Below are 7,609 nucleotides of genomic sequence, written 5' to 3'. Positions count from 1 at the left end.
TACTTTGAAATAAATGAAGGGATATATGTTAGATAATGTTTATAGACATTAAATATGTTAGATAATTTATTTAGACCTTCATTCTTAAATTATCCTGGCAAGGGGCGTTCAAGTCAAACCAGGACTTCTCGTAAATGAAGGCACTGATTAGAGAAACTGGTGGAATACCTCATCCCTAAAAATCGAGAAATAACATATGATCAATTTGCAGAAAAGACACATAAGTCAGAGACAACTGTAGACACAATCATTCACCAACACCACCATTGGCGCACTAAAGGAACTTGGCTTGGAGTTAATGCCACATGCCCCGTACGGCCCTGACCTCCGGATCCAAGCCATTTTCTCATGTTTGGGCCATTAAAGGAGTTACTGGGAGGCCAGTGTCCTGCATCCAGTCTGATCATGGCTCTGGAGTACTGAGAAAACTTTCTACCTTGATGGTATGCAAGCACTAGTGAAACGCTGGGATAAGTGCATTAGTGTAGCGGGGGATTATATGGTGAAATAAAGGGAGTTTTTACTTGAACGCTGCTTGTAAATAATAATTAGCTCTCGTGGTTGTTTCCTTGTGAGTCAGTTAAAGACCTTAGAAATGAAAGGTTTATTTGGGTTTTGAAAGCAATTGCAAACAAATTATACTCATTTACCCATGAAAACACCCACCGGCCTGACTTTGGATAAACCGTGGATTCCATGCATTAGCCATTAATAGACAGCTGTACCAAGGAATCAGTGCTTCAGGCATTTCGAAGAAGATTTAGGAGGAACTAATTGAAGTCTATAGAATCTCAAGTCCTTATAGTGAAGCCTGACCACTTAGTAGCTATCTTAGCAACGTTTCTGGACGTACCTTCAGTCATACATAAATGTGGGATCCAAGGATCCTATCTGAGACAGGACCAACAAGATGACCTTGAAATGGCTGACCAAATCAGTTTAAGAAGATTGTTTTTTTGTTTTTTTTTCAGCACCACTGTTCTTCTCTTCAGTGCACCATGCTATGGAATTACCTTTCAGAGACCCTGATTATTTCCAGTCTGCTTAAGATCCCATGATTAGGTGTCTGTGTTTGTGGACACATTGTAGACTAGACAATGCTTGGGAAGACTCTGATACACTTCCACTTATTCTCTTTACTGCTTATCTTGTACAGGGTTGTGGGAGGCCTGGAGCCTTTCCCAGGGGACTCATGGCACGTGGCAGTGGATGCAGTGCCAATCCATCGCAGGGAACACAAGCAGTCACACTCACTCACACACTATGGGCGATTTGGAAACACCAACTAGCCGAACCAGCATGTCTTGCCAAATGCTTGAGAACATTTATTTTTTTTTTTTCAATCCCATACTAGCTGCTCATGATTGTGGTGATTGAAAAAGCTATTTCACAGGTTGATCCTATCATGATGCGCAACAACTTATTCAACTTATAAAAAGCTTGATAATCGACTAAATAGTTGTATTAGGTAAGATGGGTTTAGCAGGGGGAAAAAAGTCAAACTATTTATTTTATTTATTTATTTTTTTTTTTTTATGTAATTTGGAGCTCATATAAATATTCAGGAGTCTTAATGTCCTCAGTGTGCAGGTTAAAATAAGACAGGTCATTTCCTGTGCCACTAATGGAACTAGTAGTACTCTAATGTCATGTGTGTAGGTGTCTTAAATACAGATCTATTTTCTTTTCCATTTTTGAGTGTGCATCTCTGTGTATTTCTTACTTTACTGGGGTTTTTGTAGAAGTTCACTGAAGCAGGGACTTATTGCACACAACGACTGCCCTCTATTGGTGCCTAAGTGATACTGCATATATTGCTGTTGTTGGTTATTATTATTATTATTATTATTATTATTTATAAAAGTTTTAAATAGCCTTTTATGTAGAGCCCTGCAACAATTGTTTTTTCTGTCTCAAAGGGCTTTGAGTAAAACTTACTTTGATGAGCCTAATAATGTGTAATTATAAAAACCAACACTTGAAGGGCTCTTACCAATATGAGTTTAAAGATTAAGCAACTGTTAGCTTCTTGCTATACCGTGTAAAATCCAGTCCACTAGTAAATCACTGCCAGAGAGTTTAATGTGTTAGTCTGCTTTCTCTCTCTCTCTCTTTCTCTTTCGCTTTCTCTCGCTTTCCCCCTTTCTCTCCTACTCTCTCTTTCTCTTTCTCTTTTTCTCTCTCAATTCGAGCAGGTTAGTTTGGGAGTCACTGTTGGGTGAAACAGGATTCTGGAACTCTCTATCATCCTGCCAGAAATCATTAACACACTAAAATGCATTAGTCACACACTAATGCTAAAAGCTGGACTTGGCATCAATGAAGAAAGGAGAGAGAAAAAAAAGAAGCGTGTGATGCAAACGAAACGAAACAAAACAATCTATTGTTCATCACTAATATATGCCTAATAATTGTAGTGATGTTGACATGACACAAACGTGTAGTGACTCTTGTCAATACCAAACAGCAGCTAAAATGAAACTTTTAAAACATACTGTAGCGAACAGTGTGCTTTTGTAGTGAGAACATTTCTCATGTGTTCAGCGATCCTGGTGTTAATCTGTTATTCAGTGCTGCATTTTCATTATTCCTTTGAGAACCCTCCGCAGAAACAGTGGCATTTAATGGTTTCATTAGCTCGTTAAAAAAAAAAACAACAACAACAAAAACTTATTTTCTTACTCACCATTTTCCTGCTAAAACATCAATGAGAAATCCAGTCTATAAGTAGTTTAGCAAGCATTTGTTGGAGTTTCAGAATGCAAAGCAGCTACATGACACATGAGAATGCGATGCTGAGAATCATCAGGATCGCGGCACTGATGGCGGTATTAGGATGAAGGATAAAGCTTTGGAAGCTGATCTGTTTGAGAAGCGTGTGCAAATGAGAAGGTGAGAGCTGAACAGACTAAAGGGTTTAAGTGCTGTCGTTTTATGTAGAAATAAAGCAAGAGCTAAATCCCGCTGACATCACTGGCATGCTTGGAAACAATTGATTGGGTTTTTAAAAATTGTAATGAAAAAAGTCCCCAAAAAAAAGGGAAGCTGAACAGAAACACTCCACTCTAACTATAATGCTTATTTCACCATTTAGTGCTTGTAAGTGCTCTTAGGATTGAATGTAAATCGATGATTATTATTTCTTCCTCCAGACATTTGCCCTCATCTGATGACTGTGCTTCTATATAGAGATAAAGATAGCACTTTATTTAAGGGTCCCCACATTTTGGTCCTTCATAATGAATTCATGATCAGGACATGAATATTTTATGAAGGAATACTGAAGGATTCATGTAAAGCTTATGTCAAAACCCGTGAGATTGAATTGTTCTCATATTTTAACAGAATGTGAAATATATTGGTAAATTGTTAGATTTTTTAATCAATCCACACTTGGGAAGCCTTGAGAGAGTTTCAATTAGGTATCTACTACGCCCTGGCCATGACATCAGAGCAGTATGTGTATGAAACATTTTACATATTTTTTTTTACATTAATTGTATTCTTGAAGCTTTTAGTCCAGTGGTTTCAATAGATCTTCTGGTTCTGTATATGCAGACTATAGGTATAGATTTGCTACTTGTCTACATGTGACCTTGAGTCCTGGAAAGATCTCAATATAGAGACTCCACATGTTCATCCAGCTGCCTGTGGTGATTACATGTTAGAGAAGGCTTCACTGCAAATGCAGAATGTCTCTTTGAGCTCCATGCAGAGATATTGGCTTAAGAATGGAAATTTGATTGGCAGTGCTGAAAGTTTGAGCAGGAAAGACAAGGAGAAGACAAGAGTCCATGAGGTGATGGTCAGATAGGTCTATAATATACTACAGTGCAAAAATGCAGTAATAGGTTTATTATAAAAAACAATTGTAATTAGTGCATCTTCCTTAACCTTCCAAACATCTCCATAATGAACACATCACTTTGGTAGAGTGATAGATGAACTGCTTCAGAACCTTAAAGTAGTGGTTAGTGGTTTACCAGGTGCTATGGCAGAAAGTCAAAGTTCCTTCATTAGCTGCTTCACCCTCACTAAATTGTAGGGCTCTGGTCACCTCGCAACCTCAAGATCCCCACCAGTGACCTCCACCCTTGGCAAGACATCCACATAAAATGCCATCCCCAGGCGATTTATCATATCACACTTGGATAAGTTAAATCTGCACACACAAATCTATCTTATGTAAGGATTTTTTGGTGTGCGTCAGCAAAACCTGGAGAAAATCACATACCTCTTGAAAACTCTGTAGTCAAGATCGACTAGTCCTATCCACATCGTTTTCTTTTCCTTCCATTTTTTTTCATTGCTCCTATTTCAGTCTGTGCAATGGAAGGGTGTAAGGCGTCTCTCTCCTTATCTTTGCCGGCTCAGATTCTGTTCCTTGACCTAGCTCATTTTTTGTCTTTACATCTGCTTATGGCTTGGTCTCTGCTTCTGTTCCATCCCCTGTGTCAGTACATGGCATCTGAAATGTCAGGAACTGATGGAAATACACTGAACAAAAGTGTCAATCTGACTATGTTGAGCAAAACTGGCAAAACCACAGTAGCAGAGAAAATGCATGAGCATAAGGGTAACCATGTACAGTACAGCACACAGTATGTTGTTGTCAATAATAAATATAAAATGAAGCATACAGTTCTTCATGTTTTGCTTCCAAAGATCCAGACTTTCTTTTATTTTTTAATGGAGTCTTGAAGAATAGCTCTCCAGGCTTCATGAAGGACTTTTTTGTCTTTCATGTTCAGCAAGGTTTTGGCTCTTGTTTACAGTCTAGTGCCTGTACCTGACCATTTTTAAAAAAATGTTTTTTGTTTGTTTGTAATGCAACATAGTGATCTTTGAATCATTCAAGCATAAAAAAGATCTAACTAAAGGCGTGAACCAGTGAGAAACAGATGATCAGGCCGGTGATTAGTATACTGCTGTTGCTGAATGCCGAGTGGTTGAAATGGATGAGAGGAGAAATGAGGTTGCTGCTGAGGTTCTCACTTAAACAACCAATTTTAAGTTTGTATCTATAGGCACTTTGCACCTGGCACAGTAAAACATTTGTTCCTATTTCTTTAATTCAATCAACATTGTTGAATTAAATTTACTATGAAGAAATCAGGGCTGGATCAGGGATTTCCAGATCTCAATTTTTCTTCTTCTGGCAATCTTTCTTCCATTAGTTGAACTTCTAACTATACTGAATGTACATAAACAGACAGAAAATGAAGGTAATGAAATCAAGGTTGGTAAGGTCAGGTGGCATTTATTATTAAAATAATAATTTTATACATGTGACAGTAAGTGCCTTTAGCCACACACACAAGTTACTGTCCATAAAGAAGGATATAAGATGGTACAAAGAGCATCATACACAAAAAGCCCATCAGCAGGGCTAAGTCTCCACATCAGGCAGGGGACCATGGACCTTATAAAGGAGACAGGATATATAAGGTAAGATAGCTCTTCCTCACAATTACATTAGATATCTGATTAACCTTCATGAGTCCTTGGAAGGTCATATGTACTGGGATATGAGTCATAAAATAAGAGAAAGTAACCCTAAGACAAAATGGAATATTGAGTTTGCCTCAAACATACAGCTACTGTATATGATGGAGATGTCTTGGGCATGCATCCCTGGGGGAGAACCTGAGCCTGGTCTGATACCATGTCTCCTAGAAGGCCGACGTACCGGAAAAAAGCTGATGAAATTGTGCATCAGTGTCCTTTTAACCAAGGTCGATAGATAATATTCTGTAAGAGGCACATACACTTCTTTCTTTTTGTCTGAGATTTAGCTGAGCTTACTTTAGCTATTCAAAGACTTTCCAGCTAAGGGGCGTGTGTGCTGGAACAAGCCCTCAGTTACGCAGTTTATCAGAACACGACCTGACCTGATCAACTCATCTTGACTCAAGCAGCGCGGACTGCAAAGGGCACACAGATGGATGACTAAAGGAATCAAACTGAACTTGTAAAAAAGGTTTTAAAGTGAGAGACAGGCAGAGAGAGAGAAAGAGAGAGCGAGAGAGACGCAAGTGGGCAGAGAAAGAAGAAAACACATGCTGACACAGTGGATGACATGTTCACCAAATGTCAATGATACCATATTTGAGATAAAAGACTTAAACAGAGAAAGAGAGAGATTGAAGATAAAGTGAAAGAAAGTGTATAAGCAAATGTAAAATAAATACAAAAATAATAATAAATACAATTTTATTTACCTTTAATAACTGTCCAAGGAAATGCAGGCATTAGATGGTATTGACCCTGGAAAGCGTGCCAGTCCATTGAAGGTCTTACAACCACAATCCTACTCACACCCACTCGTCATGTCTATGGGAGGCAACCCCACGAAACACAGGAAGAACATGCCAACTCCACATGGGACTCGAACTCATGACCCTGTAGGTGTGAGGTCACACTGTCAACCATCACGCCACCACGCCACCTGGGTATATACAGTACTGTACATTCATTTATTCATTTTCTATACCACTTATTCTGTAAAGGGTCATGGGAAGACTGGATCGTTTCCAGGAGACTTACACAGGGCACTACAGACAATTTGGGAAGGCCATTTAGCCTACTCTAGATGTCTTAGGACTGTGGAAGTGAACCAGAAGAAACCCACCAAGCAGAGGGAGAACATGCAAACTCCACACACTCTCAGACTAGAGACTGAAATTGAACACATGACCCTGGAGGTATAAGGTCACAGTGCTTACCATTACACCTCTGTTCGGCCTAGTTAAATATTTAAAATTAGAAACGTAACTTGCCTGCTGCTCTCACTGTCTAAAATAAGTGTGAGAGAGTGAGAGTGTGCATTGAACACATCTTTGTGTTCTCTGTAATCTACAGCGTTTATATTTGGACACATAACAAGACACACAGTATGACTTATAATATCCGAAGTCCTTCTGCAATCTCAATGAGACGCACTGATTTAGTTGCAGACTGTGGCTCGGTCTCAAAATAGAATGATAATAAATAAATAAATAAATAAATAAATAAATTCCAGTAGATGGATTAGGAAAGTGTGTTTGTGGTGTCCAGCAGTGGTGTTGTATTCAGGGTGTATTCTTGCCTTGCACTTAGTCTTCCCTGGACAGGATCCAGATACACCATTACCCCTACCAGGATAACATCGTTACTCTAGATGGATGAATGGATGAATGAATGCAGACTGTGTTTAGTATCTTCACTACTCCTGTTGTATATCCAGTAATACGGTACTTTTTTTGGATTAACAAGTGGCCTACCAGTATTCCATGCATCATGCATAGTCTTCTCAGTGTAATGCTAAATCATTCCATATTCTTAATGGCAACACAAAGGTCACTAAGGTAGACTATATGCCTGTGTTGTACATTGTAAGTCCCAATGGTCAATGGGTTACACCCATAATGCACCGCAAGCAGAAAGCGGGTTTACCAATTTAAGATACAGTGTGTGTATATATATATATATATATATAAATCAGACCTTACATTCAGTTCAAACAAATGAAAAATATAATAATCTCATGCTTTATTATTGCTTATAATTAGTGCAATTGAAATGATATTCCTTCAGACTGTTATGTGAGTTATTTGCACTTCTGATTAAT

This window comes from Clarias gariepinus, chromosome 6 (assembly GCF_024256425.1).
Source record: "Clarias gariepinus isolate MV-2021 ecotype Netherlands chromosome 6, CGAR_prim_01v2, whole genome shotgun sequence".
NCBI lineage: Eukaryota > Metazoa > Chordata > Actinopteri > Siluriformes > Clariidae > Clarias > Clarias gariepinus.
The sequence above is the reverse complement of the archived record's forward strand: the minus strand, read 5'-3'. Positions refer to the sequence as shown.